This window comes from Diorhabda sublineata, chromosome 2, assembly GCF_026230105.1.
Source record: "Diorhabda sublineata isolate icDioSubl1.1 chromosome 2, icDioSubl1.1, whole genome shotgun sequence".
Lineage (NCBI taxonomy): Eukaryota > Metazoa > Arthropoda > Insecta > Coleoptera > Chrysomelidae > Diorhabda > Diorhabda sublineata.
Genome location: NC_079475.1, coordinates 30,993,523 through 31,008,634, shown reverse-complemented (window position 1 = coordinate 31,008,634; position 15,112 = coordinate 30,993,523). Strand labels below are relative to the sequence as shown.

General features: G+C 31.3%; 1 protein-coding gene across 1 annotated transcript in view; it reads left to right on the top strand.

Annotated features, from left to right (window-relative positions):
- The window catches only part of LOC130452850 (limbic system-associated membrane protein-like), a 1,112,215-nt gene that overhangs the window by 609,862 nt on the left and 487,241 nt on the right, over window positions 1-15,112 (top strand). The window lies entirely within an intron of this gene.

The following is a 15,112-nucleotide window of genomic DNA, read 5'->3' as shown; positions in this document are numbered from 1 at the left end:
CTAGTATTAATTTATATCTTAAGAATATATAGACATTAATCGTAGCTAAAGTTAATGTTTTTCTATTTAAAAATTTGGAACGAGTTTTAGAATTGTCAGTAAGTATTCTTGTACTCATATTTTGAGACATACCGATACTGGAAGTGAATGTGACTCATTACAATAGTTTTTGAGCTCGATAGTATCAAAACATGATCAAATTATGTCTCTGCGCTCAATTTTATATTTTTATTAATAAATAGAAATGATCATAGGTTCTGAAAATAAAAAAAAACTAATTAGGCTAGAAACTGATATCTTCAAATGTGAAACATCCCAATTCGTCGCTTAAGCTCTAACAGCGCGGAAATCCAAAAAATTCTTTCATAATTTTTGAATATCATTAGATAGAAAATCGAAAGATGCTCTCTAGATGTCTAACACAAATATCATGATGGTCGAAACTACCTAAAGTATATTCAAATAAATGTATAGGTACAGGAAATGCTGCTCTCATAAATTGACTTTCACGTCAATTTCTGGCTAAAGGAACACAATTATGACAACGGCAGTAAAAGACTTTGGATATAAGTTTTGCGAAACTACAGTTTTTATGTATGTAGATTTTGTTGCACATTTATCATTCTTTTTATATTAATTTGACGAAAATAATCAGAATCTAATTAACAAATTGAATAAGAAAACAATTTCAAATTCGAAGGCTGATAGCGCCCAAATGAAGCCAATGATCACAGACACATTGTCCATTTGGAAATCATTTCCTCACATCAAATTGGTGTGATATTTTTTGTACAACTAGTTTCCTTGTTGATGTCCATAAATTTTTCAAATTATCATTCAGCAGTTATGCGAAAGAATCTCTACATATTGCGAAACCAATAATATTACTTTAAGTGACAAAAAAATGTATGATGATAAAATGTAACCTTGAAACCTTGAAGTTCAAACGATTAATTGATAGAAAATTTTGTGGCATCTCTTGTACATTTGCGGATTTGAATCATCATTTCTACATTAGTAAATATACAATACGTTTTCTTGGTAACCTATAATCATCTATGTATAATATTTTATTGAGAAAATTAGGTTCATCAATATTAGAACGTAATAATAACTGACAATTTTCTACTCTCCTGAGTGGAGTTGTTCTTTTATTATCTGTAAAATGAATAGAATATATATATAAGGTCGGTTTATTGAAAGCATGTGTATGATCGATTGTATATTGATTACCTCAGTTTGGTAGAGGCCCAAATTTTTAGAGGCCGTATTTAGCTTTTTGTATTTCCAAGCTTAGCTGATAGAGGAATTGGTTATAGCACTCGTGAATATTTTCTAGTTATATAATAGTGAGATATAAAATAACACAAATATAATAAAACTGTTAATATTTAGTACTGTCGCCTTTCACTTAGATCACAGCTTCTAGTCGGAAGCACCACTGAAGTCTGTTACTGACTTTTCAACGTTCCAACTAACGAACGTAGTGCAAATCTATCAAGTACATTATTGATTCATGCATCTAGTTTAATCAGAACCTATATTGGTTGTGAGCAAGAGGTTTGATGATTTTACATGGGTTTACAAATTTTGAACGCTTGAATCCGTTTCATTCTTATACGAAACACCTTCTATACAATTCTAGTGTGTATGACATTGAAAAATTATATCAATTCTACACCCCATGGTATCCACGGAATTCACGACCTGTCGGTCAATCACATAATACGAATTTCCCGAGTCCATGGGCCTTGCACGATCATCAGATTAACGTGCAAACAAAAAGTTGTCGCGTAGTAGCTGCTAAATATTTCGAATTAATTGTTAATTATTTTCTATTATATTCTATTATACATCTCAAAATATCTAGTGTGCTATATTTACATAATTGTTTATATATTTATTATTATGATCCACTATTATGGTGACATAATTTTATTTTAGAATCAAGGTTTCAGTTATGAGATAAATAGAGGTCTTAAAGGTTAAAAGTTGCATAATGTAGTTAATTTTGAATTTGATATTTCATCAAGAATCTATTAGCTATTCTTTTATAAGTTTATTGGCGTTGATAATTAAAATTCAGAAATAAGCGAATTTCGTTAGTTCAACGTTATTGAATAGATAGATCCAATGGAACCCAAAGTCACTAATTGAAATAAAGATAAAACACTATACAACTTTTTTATTCATAGATATTCACAAAAATTTGATCAAGCCTTCTGTATTATACAATGATTTATATTTAATGAATGCCTTCTATTATAGAAGTACTTTAGATTTTGAGAAAATGTAATACAATGAGATTATTCGATATCGGAATATAAAGACATTAATTGTAGCTAAAGTTAATACATACAATGTAAGGGGTCCATACTCACCTACCACATATTTTATAACAAAAAAGGATTAATTTTTCTTTAGTTAGCACATCTCAAAATTAAGTTTTTGTCATCTTTCGCATTATCCCTAATAGCATCAAAATTTATGGAATAGAACTATAAATTTTAATTAAATTATTTAGGTTTTTTTATTTTCTTATTATTGAAAGTTGTCTTGTTTTTATGATATATATGAACCATTTCTAAAAATTCTCTTTTCCGTGTATTTGATTCCGTTATTATTAACAGTAACAACATTCGCTTTTCTTGCAATCGAAAGCCCGTTATGTAATATTGAAAAGGAAAGAAAAACAAATGCACAAATACCTTCAATAGAAATGAAGAGCGTTAATAATGATACTCAATTGGAAACCATAGATATCACGACAAGGTATGACTTGTTTAAAATCATCCGGACTTTTGAAAGCTCTGATGATCATGCTTAGTCTAATAATATTCCAGACTTTTTGAGGAGTACACTTGTTACTATTTACCTAATCGAAAAGCACGCTGCATTATCTTCATTAGATATATACATAACTTGGTGCATTGGTAAGTATCTGATAAGAGATTTTAACCGATGAAATAATTTTCCTTGACATGCAGCCTTTATAAATTAGATATATCTTGAAGATATATCTGATTGATTCTAGAATCAATGTTAAAATAATATCATAGAATATATCATTAAGAATCTCTTTATCTCTTCAAATACTTCCCTTATTGAGAACTGAGATTTTTGATCATGTAATAAGTGAATTGTGGCGTCTAGAAATAAAATAAAGCTTTTTTTGAAGAAACCTTCATTTATGGATTGGAATCTTCCTTTTCCATATTCTAAGAGGTCCATGTTGTCATGCTATTCTCTGACCGGAGATTCAATCTACTGGCTTTTAGTAGTGATCAATTTTTTGGCGCCAGTTCAGTAAGATCCCACAGGTTATTCACGAAGTTCATATCATGTTAGTTCACCAGTGTGAAACAGTGATGTTTTCTCAGCCCATTTCTTTGTAGCGTACTTCAGAAATGTGTATAAAGATGTATCTCGCATTATCTAGGAATAATCGAGTTTATAATCCAGTCTCACAATAAATTCTTCTACAATATCTAGGCTTTTCATGCTATTAGCTGGAATTAAAATCTACTCTTGCTTTGAAAACGATACTTCCAACTTCATTTATCACCAAAAGTCGAACGGACTACTCTCTTTTAATGATTTGCCAAACAAATACTTCTTTCTTTTCTTTTCTTTGAAAATGCCTCATGTTTATCTCTCTCTCTCTCTCTATCTATCTATCTATCTTCCTATAGGTGTGACTGATATCTCACCCACAGTATTAACCTTTCGCAGCACCGATCCTGCAGATAGCTTTTTCATGTATATTTTTTACATATTGCACATGCACACACATGCACATGTTTACTTCACTAGCTATCTAATCTACTCAAAATGAATAATAGTTCAAAGACTTTCAGCATCAACATATGACCTTTCCAAAATTCACTCTTCGTCAAATCATTTCATATTCTCCTTAATGGTCATCTAGGGTTATTTGGCTTATATTGTTTGGAGACATATGCTTTTGTAAACTTTGTTATTCGTTAATTAGATAATAACTCTACCATCTACAGGTTCTTGGTTGTTGATGATTTCTATATAATACACGTGTTACATAATAAATATGATGTCCACTACCCTTTGGTTTGTTAACTTTTATTGTGGAAATCATTATTACTTTATTGTATGATTTTTGACTGGATTATATACACATTTATTACTTTATGTAAGTCAACTTTTTAAGTATTTATAATTTAAATGCTTACTAACTTCATTCAAACTACAATGTATCCAAATAAAAATCACTAATGTACACACTATTAGATGGGATGTCACCTATGTATATATGTATTTGACAGATATTAGTTTGTGAGTTATAGTAGTGGTGTGCTAAGTTTAAGCGAGGTGAAGTGAGCACCGAGGACAATGCACGCAGTGGATGCCCAAAAGAGGCTATCGCCAATAAAAAGTCCACGAAATTATTTTATATAACCGTGAAATAGAGTTGATTGAGGTAGCTAAGACCATAAAGATACCAAAGAAGTGTGTTGGTCATATCATGAATGAATATTTAGTATACGACAGCTCTGCTCAAATTGAGTGCTCACAGTCGACCAAAAACAACAACAAATTAATGATTTTGACCAGTGTTTGGAGCTGTTGAATTTTTGAGTCGATATGTGACATCGCTCTATCATTTCACACCAGAGTCCAATCGATAGTCAGATAAGTGGACAGCACGTGAAGAACCAACTGGAAAGATGCAAAAGTCGGCTGACAACATTATGGCAGCAGTATTTTGAGATGCGCATGGTATAATATTCATCAACTATCTTAAAAAATCATACAGTGACTACTACGTAGGGTTATTGAGGCGTTTGAATGACGGAATCGGGAAGAATGGTTCCATTTGAAGAATTCTCCAAATCAAGTCCTTACGACTTTTTCCTGTTCTCAGACCTCAAGAGATGGCTGGCTGAACATGAATTTGCCAGCGATGAAGAGGTTATTACCGAAATTGAAGCCTATGATCAGGCTATCGACAAATCGTTAAAATTGTATCACCGCTATAATCATTATTTCTATGGAAAAAAATTTTTTCTCATGCTAGCCTACGGAATTTCATCCCACCTGTTATTTACTGACTTTTCAACGTTTCAACTAACGATACTATGGAAGCATGGCGTTTACTCATTCATACGTCTAGTTTACACAAAACCTGGATTGGATGTTAGAAAAATGTTGACTGATCTTATTAGGGCTGCGAATTTTACTCGCTTGAATCCATTTTTTTAGTAATAACAGTTTATTTTTACTATTCAGTACAAAAAATTTTATTTTGTTGTAACGATATCGAGTTCATTCTTCTAAATGAGATAAAATGCTATATGTTTGACTCATGTCATAATAGTGTAAAGTCTGACTTTAACAGACAAATGTACAGAGATCTTTTTAAAAAGATACAGAAGTCACTATTAACAAAAGTATTACAATGAACTCTGCTGAACCATGTTCTCTGGTTTCCTATTTTAATAGTCTTCCAGTTTTTATTATATATATATATATATATATATATATATATATATATATATATATATATATATATATATCTTCCTTTAGTTGCTTTCAAACAGTACAAAATATTTGTTAGTCATGCATCGTCGTGTTTCTGTTTATTTCCATTATTTTTTCCTTCCAATTTTAGTTTCATATGAAATCGATCCGCCATTTCTCCTATGGATAAGGTTCAACTGTTGATCTCTATCCAAGCAATATTCTTAAATTAGTAAAATATTCCACTACGAAAGGCAATATAAAAATGCCTCATACCCACACGGTGAATTCTTTTAGTTCTAAAGCAAGATTGCAAGAAGATCACAGAAAGTCATTACTGAACTAAATAATAAATTTTTCTAACAAAACTTTGATTTACTTTTAGGTAGTACAGGATTTCTGTCTTCTTAGTATGTGCGTTTGCAGTAGACCGTATCGAAAGAAAAAGATGTCTCATGATATCCTTCGGTAATATTTATTACTGAAATATTAAGATGCTGATGTCAGCTATTATAGCAATTAGTTTTTCAGTACTTAAAATTGCAACATATACGTACATTCCTTTAGATGCATGTTTATACATAAATATTACTTCATGTATTATAGCTGTAGTAGTTATTCATTTTTATATTTAAAAACTAATCAAAAAAGTTTCAATGAAATACAGTTAGCATTTAAAAGATTTTAATTCGATGAAGTAAAAAGATATATACATTTATTATTAGCAAGGAATGTCAAATAGTTTTATATACAATGAAGAATCTCCTTGCAATCAACGTGTTTCCCGAACTTGAACATTACCCTACCAAGCATTCAAATTATTTCAAATGGGGTAACACAAAACAATGAAAACGAGCAAAATAATGATAGCCTGAAAACATTTGGTCCAATTCTTTGGCGCAAAGACAATGATACACTAGGTCTTTTCGGAAACTATGATCGGGTTAACCAAGTCATGATCTAAATTTTCCGGTACTAACCCGCATCACATTCATCGTTGTTAGGAAACTGATGTTAATGGGGGGGACCTTTCATATGCTACCCTGATAGACAGACCATGGATAATTGTGATCAGCTTAATTGTCTATGTTTTTTTGAACATTGACATTTATTTTTTATTCCCTCTTATGATTGCCTTCTATTTATTCACATGACGATATTAAAGTATGTATATATTATGAGATTTGCGGTTTTCATACTTTCTATCTATCGTATTAGAATTGACGCAAAAAAGTAACAAAACTCAAAATTTCTTGTAGATCATGTTTTTAATTAGAAATTTCATCGAAAATTTACTGTGGTCTAAATATCGTTCTGGGTTAGGATCCGTAATTAGCTAATAATTGATCTACTCACCAGAACCAGGGTTTTAGTTTCCAAAAAGCTCAAATGTCAGTTATCTTCTGCTGTATTTACTGGAACAATTCCTTTAGGTTCCCAAAAGTTAAGTGGTCTATTAGAAAATGCTATAATCGAGGACATGAGGTCAAAATTTTTGATGTCGCATACAGGATTCTGCGCAATCCATTTCTCTGCGTTTATACAAAGTTTCTAATTACTTTAAAATAGTTGAACGTTATGTTCAATTTTCAAAGGTTTTTCTTATGGTTTGTTAGATGTGTTTCTTAGTCTTCTCGGATTTTTTTGGAGGTAGTGAAGTGAGTGATTTTATTTCAATTAATGACACTTGAGTGTCCGAGGGTCATGAAAATAAGAGGTAGACCAAATCAACCGATTTTCGCTTATATAAATATATCATCAAATCGATAAATAGAATTTATTGAGCATTTCATTATGAAACCTATAAAGGTTTCCTTCCCTTATTTTCCAATTTCAAAAATAATAGTACGGATGAAATAGAAGCAGAGCGCAAACAAGGAAAAGTTGAGTGAAAATAATAGAAAAGAAAACTGTTAGCCATGACAAATAGTTAAGACGATATAAAACTTGAAATTAGTCGCTGATATTCCTTATCAGATGTTCACTCACATTCCTTTGAAGCTACTTGAAATATAATGAGCATGAATGTTGGTTTGAAAACTAAACTGTCACAAGTTGTTTGCAAAATCCCTGTGAAGCTAAATGTGCTTCTAGGAGCCCTAACAGTTTTGGACTATATCTAAACAGGATCAAAATATATGTTTGAGTATGAACAAAAATATTTTTCAAAGTAGATTTGAATGTCATTGGATTAAGCCTGCCTTCTTACAATTGTAAATGTTAGAGATAATATGGATAAGGTCTATAGATGTAACTTTCCTTCGTAGTCCATGTAATTAAATATCCATCGTACGAGTATGTGCTTGTTTTGATAATTTTCAATTTCGGGAAAATTAAAGTCCAATTAATTATTAGTTCACATTTAAATAGACCTAAATGCAACGTATTGTAAATTAATTGAACATTCACTATTCACAAAGCTTTGGTCATTGAAGTGAATGAAGAATTCTAAATGTCATGAACAATAGTGTTAAGTAACGAACCTATTTTTTCATGTAACGAATTAGCGGCAGAGAATCTATTCTATTATTTTAAATAACAACAATGAAAGAAGAACGCAACTACATATGGATTAGATAAACGAGTTTATACTTAAAATTTAAGTTGCCTATATTGTTTTTCTAACAGAACATTTATTTTCTATCAAATAAATTGGAAAAATTATTTTATATCAACAAAGTATATGAAAACTATTTAAATTGCTTTGTATAACGGCTAAATACCGGAACTAAACTGTCTATTCATATCTAGTGAGATACTTTAAACCATGTGGTTGATCTCGAGAGTAAAGCATGTCATTAACTCAACATCGACATCACCGTGATAACCGTGAACGAGGAAGGCAACGGCGTCGACAACGAAGCAAGACTTTGTTTCAAAGAGGCCTTCAGACACATTGAGGACTTTCCCATTGTGATTTTCTAACAACAGGGTTTTCAGACAATTGTGTTAGTATAGAATATTCTAAGCTCATGATCTCATATCCCTTCTCAATAAATTTTGTTGAAAAACTATTTTTTTGATAAAATTGTTTTTATTCTGATGATATTTTATATATAATCGATATTATTAATGTTACACTAGAAAAAAGGGTTTATAGAAGTTGATTATTTGGTAATGAGAAAGATTATCGTTTTCAGATACTGAAGGTAAACTGATTGTTTAATGAAGAATGTGTTCAATATGTATTATGGTAGACAGTAACGTATTTTCCACAAATCCTCCTCACTTAATCACTCAATTTCTCAAATCTGGGATGTAGAACTTATCTCACCAACTGATATATTGTATTCTTCAGAATAATCATAAACTTTATTAACTGTTGAATAAATCAATGATAGAACATTTGTTGACATAATTTTCAAGTGTAGCGATATCATCTTTCCATTTTTAAACTATGATGAGGGTTTTAGAAATACAAGGATACGCATTTGAAACGAGGAAGCTGAGCATAGATTAAGTGCACTCAAACGAATCCACTTATTTCTGAACTTTTCAACAAAAGTCTCGCCAATGTAACTCAAAATTATTATTCCCTCCGTTTTATACGCTTTTATCATCAATTTAACAGGAACGATTCCAACCATTCCTTTGATTTGGAAGTGGATTCTTAGTAGAAAACACAATGAAATGAAATCATTTGGAAGAAAATGGAATATCTTTTTTTCTTTAATTTGACCGTCGATCCGGTTTAAGTAGGTAAGTAAAAGACAAACATTTATTATTCATTACCTCAAATTCTACTGCAAAATTCAAATTGATGTTACTTCATGTAAATTAGAATATTCTCATGATAGACCTCAAATAAAGTTTTTATTGGAAAGTTTGTTGTACAATAAAAATAATTTTGTGATTCTTCATAATAGAATCTTTTACACTGAGAAAAATTCATTTATGTCTCATCGAATACTTCTATACTGCCATATCTAGTAACCTGGGTTACTTTTTTTCCCGTATTATTGAGCACACTTCACCTGACGCTCTCTGGCGCCACTTCAACCGATAATGACAAATATAAATTGCATATCGAAACTGGTTCGTAGGAAACCAAAGAGATGTAGTTCAATATTCGTCGTGGCATAAGCCAGGAAAGTAATTTCTTTCTCCTTCGAGGAACAGCAGATCCTGTCTTCGTTCGAAACAGTACTTGTGATTATTGGAAATTGGACTCATTCCACATTATCGGGACGATACTGAACGTTAGTGATTGGAGATTGTTCACCTAGACGAATCAAAAAGCAGTGCTGGATGATACTTCTTGAAATCTTGAATTATGGTTGGAGTCTCCGAATTCAAGAGTGTTGGACAGCTATAATGGAATATAGTGATGTCGATATTAATAATAAAGGTCGAATAAGGTTACGTTTGTTGGATAAGATGTAATTCAATATTCGTTACAACATCAACCAGAGAACTGCTTCCTTCCTCGTTAAACAACACACTGCGTTTCCGAGTTATGTAATATCAAAATGACAGAAGTATATAATGTAGGAACAATTTTTAAATATATTACGAATAACCGAGTGTATAATAGTTTCTATAGCACATTTTCCAATTAAAATATCCGTCAAGCACAAGCTACAATAAATTAGGAAGTAAGATTAATTGTTAGATAGCAAAAATCTTTGTACGATAAATTGAACCCTTCATTGTCTATTAAGAAAATATGGGAAAACGGATTGTTTCACGTATTTTCCGGCTAAAATAAACAATTTATAGCTCTACCTTCAATCCAGCTTACCATTAACATGGCGGAAAGGTTCGAGGTGCTACATCCTTGCATTACAGCAATTTAAGAGAATGCGAAATGGTCGATCTAATTGGCAAACATTGACCCAATTAAACGTTCCGTACGATTTTCTAAACGAGCACTAAAGTCTACGTTTTGTGTTTTCCGTCCGTTTCCCTTCATATATTTTAAATTCGCATCCTTTTTATATGTGTTTACAAAATGCAATCGGAATTTTTTCCAGCTTTACATGTACGTTCACAAAGAATTAGTTGAACGACAAAGCAGAGAGAATTGCAAAAAACGCAGCAAAACAGATTATAACAAAGTGGATCGTGTTTCGAAAAACTCGAATGGAGAGTATTGATTTGGCATCATTCATTTACTGTTCAATCAACTAGTCCCAGAATTATTCTTTGACTATGGTCAATAAATTTACATTAGACTGGCTTTAGATGCCAGAGAAATTTAGTCGTTGTTGTCTGTTTAATTAGGTTATGCAGGATGTTTCATTACAAGCTGGAAATTTTCCAACTTTTGAATATCGTCGAGAAAATACTAAAACTGAACCCAATTCACACATATAAAATGGCTTTTTATCAAGCTACAGAGTGTTTTATCTGAAAATTTGGAATTATTTGTATCGAGTACTCCAATACTACTTAATATACTCTCATCGTAATTGCGGCAATGTGTGGGTTAAGAGTTCCCCTCCATCATCTACTCTTTGTGAATAAAGAAATAATTTTTGAACATAATTTATTAGGGTATATTATGATGATATGTCAAATTAAATTCGAATTTTAGAATAAAATTTGAACAAACCTTATTTTATCTGATTAATATCATAATATTGAATATATTTCATTAATTTTGAAGGAATTTTGTATTGCTATTGTAATTTCATGTATCAACTTCATTACTTCTGTTTCTTTTCGTCATTTACTATAGACAAACTCAGATATAAAAGGTTGGCATATGCGCTGCAACTTTGTGCCGGGTTGCTAATAAGCGGATAGGACAAAAACAAAACAAGAACTCGGTCCATTTGTGACAGTACGCGAAATATTTGCAATAGTTCTTGATTTTTACAGCGTTATAGAAACTTACTAGTTCACGACTAGAGCTTTTACAAACACTTACAGTATCCCGGCGAAAGTAGGTAACTAGGTAACCAAGTCCACGTACTTGGTCTAAACGTCCTTGAAATTAGGACCAGTTTCTTTTTATTTTCATTGTTGTGATTTAGTGTTAGTTAATCTGATTGATTTGATGCGTGGAAAAAATCAGTCGCAATGTTTGATGTAAGTCATTTATTTTATTTTATCAAAATATACCGACAAACAGCTATATATGCACTATTAGAATACTTTTAAAAAATCATGTACAGCAGAAGAAATGTCCAACCCAATTGAGGCGTAAAGAAATTGTAAATCATCCTTATTGGATACCATATACGTCGACTACAAAAACAAAATTAAGAAAAAGGATGCTTTAATGAAACTGGGGAAAATGTGTAACGTGTCCATCACTTGAACGACACAAACAGTTTTCCTATTGGTGACTGGTGTGAACACACAGTGCGTTGGGGACTCAACAGTGTTGAAACACTTTCAAAAACAAAACTGTTCGGAATTACTGATCAATTGGATAGTTCATGTTTTGTTTTTGTCCTGGTACTTGGTGAAAAGCCGGCATTACACATACATTTTGTTTCCACCCTTCCTGAAACTACTTTGGATATCTTTGTAAAATTCTATATCGTTGTATTCTCTCTCATCTCGATGCATGCAGAAATTGTTGAAATTAGCAGCTCCTGTAGCAAAAAATTCTTTTTTTGCCTATAAATAAAATTTGATTTCAAGATTTATAATTCGTAAAAAATAGAGTTGAGGATATTTTAACTAAGTGTAGTATGTTTGTAATCTAAGATGCATCGTCTATATTATTAAGACTTTTCGTGAACTATGATCGGAAAATGACCCAAGTTACGTTCATTGTTGCTCTGATCGAGTTGATTGCGTCTTAGTTATATGATCCTTTCTACTCTGGTAGACCGATGGGTAAATGCGACAGGTTGTTTCATTTGTCTATGGTATCTTGAAATTGGAATTATTTATTCTCCTCAAAGGCTGCCAACCAATAATTACAGTACCGTTAGCGATAGGTTACTGAGATTTGCAGTTTTCATACTTTTTGCTTAAAAATAACTTATTAGACAGAAACTTTAGTGCAAAATCTGTGTGAGGGTGTAAATCGTTGATAACTGATCAATAACTCACAGAGAAATATCTTCGAGTACAGGAAATTACAAAAATTACAAAACTAAGCTGGGTGGTTCTGTGAAAAAGTTTATTTGATTTGATTTCTAACTTTTATAATGATCACTCAGTGAAAGTTTTGTACAGACAAATGGTCGAATATCCATTATAATGAGAAAGAAATTGTATACAAAAAGAATTTGTTAGAATTTCCGCCTAGTAGTGCCATTGACACAACACTTGAACGAATTTGAGAGTTACAAGGCAAAAGACACAATATTGCCAAAGATATACGAATGGTTTTAGAAGTATGCTAGAATTGTTCAGAACGGCACTAGGGCAGAATGATTTGTTCCGAGTTATTAAAAACATTATATAGATACGAATAATTTTGGAGGATTATATTGATGATATGGATTTTGGAAGCGATTTGCAAGTTTTAAAAATTGGGAGGGAGAATATTATAAGAATTGAAGGAAAAATCATTTACGGGCGATTTACAACTGGAAAAGCAGGAGAAACTGGATGAATTTTTAAGGGTAACAACCGTTTTATCTGTTTTTCTGGCAAAAGCACAGATCCTATGGAAAGAAGTCAAATAGCAAAGTTGTAGGTAATGGAATATCTGCAGCGTTTGTATTCTATTTTTGTTTATTTTTATCTTCTACAAAAAATTTTTTTTCTCACAAAATTTCGTAAAAAATCAATCTTCTTATGTTTCAAATAAATTGTAGTTTATTTGATTTGAAATATTTATTTTTTCCCCTTATTTTGACTTAATATCGAATAAGCACCCTGATTTTCAATCGAAAAGTTTCTTGTCAAAATCTCAGCTTATTTTGAAAGTTTGGTGAGTTTTTTTTGTTCAAATCTTTATTAACTATATTTCCTATCAACAGTGTTTATAGATCGTCTCCTTTCTGCCCAAACCATTTTGATATGACCCGTGGAACCGACAACCGAATTATACTTGGAATTCCTTTGATTTGCTTTACAAATAATCACAGATTTGAATAAAGGAATTCAGGCAGAAAAATCAAAGTTGTACTTATATGATCAGATGTACATAGCATATGGGACAATTCTAGAACGCTTTATACACCCGGTTTATAGGAAGAAATAAACTAAGCAAAGATATCTAAAACGCCAAAGAACAAAAAATATTAACGCCGTTCTTGGAAACATATGTTGGAGGAATGGTTCCAAATTTAATCAATTGAAAAGAGACAATCAAGAGTTAGACGACGGTGAACTGCCCAATCTTGACACAAAATGTGGAGAATTTTACATTGAGGAAGAAGCTCAAATCAAACAAAGGTTACCTTTCGATGATAAAGAGCTTCAGGTATTGAAATGTTCACAAATGTTAAACCCACAAGTGATTTCAAGATATAATTTTAGTGAAAAAATATAAACCGTTTTTGAAACATTATATTCTTTCTCAAAAATTTGTCCACAAAATATAGAAGAAAGAGATAATGAAGAGCCCCTTGCAAGAATTTGGTTAGGTTAGGTTAGGTTAGAGATGAAACTGAAACTGAGACGCCTAGGGTAGAAGAATTTGGTAGTATTATTCTAAATTAAGAAGGTGATAACTCTGCAATGTTTCCACATCGAATTTAACTATAGAGGGCTTTTATTTTGCCGCACAGGACTGCTACGGTAGAACGCTTGTCTTCCAGCAATCATTTTATGGAAACGAAGCTAAGAAATAAACTTCCTACGACCACAATAAAAAGTACCTTGCCCAGAAAGTCAGAAATCAAAAATGATTTGAATAATTTTCCATTTTATACAATGTGTGAATAAAAAGTGGTAAAATTTTAACTTCATGAGTATAAAATTTCTCTATTTTGGTTTTTTCTATTTTCATGCATTCAGGGGTAGAAAATAAGGCAAATTCATGTATACTTCCCTATACCCAAACCTTACCGTTATCCAGATATTAAATATTTTCAGCAAATTTTTAGAGGATACGAAAATTATGTAAATTTGCTTTTAATACATGGCGAATGTGACAATATTCTTCGTTATTGAATTGAGAACGAGCAATTCTAACGATTTTCGAAAGTATCAACAATTGACTAATGACTCTTATATAAGTGTCATTTATTACAAAGCGCCTACTAAAAGTATACATAAAAAATTAAAACTTGTGAAAAAATAAAATAATAATTTAAATTTTGGAAACGACTAAAAGTTGGAATAGGATTAGTAAATTCAATTTGATATGATTTTTTCACAGACCTTGACAAGATAAAGAGAAATACTGTTTTATTTTTTAATACTTGTATCAACAAGTCAGAATAAAATTTAGACTACACCTGCAACTCAAAAAATTTACAGAAAACACTTAATATCTGGATAACGGTTTAGGTATATGAAAGTATACCTTATTTTTCATCCCTCAATGCATGAAAATAGGAAAAAACCGGGTGGTTCTATTTAAAAAAATGAAGAAATTTGATATTTATGAAGCTAAACTTTGAACACTTTTTATACACACGCTGTATAAAATGAAAAATTTTTCCACATATATTGTCAGACGTAGACCTAGCTTAAAGAAAACGAGCAGAAACCGTTTCCATATCTTTAAGGGTATCCTCAAAAAAAAAATAATTTATAAGGG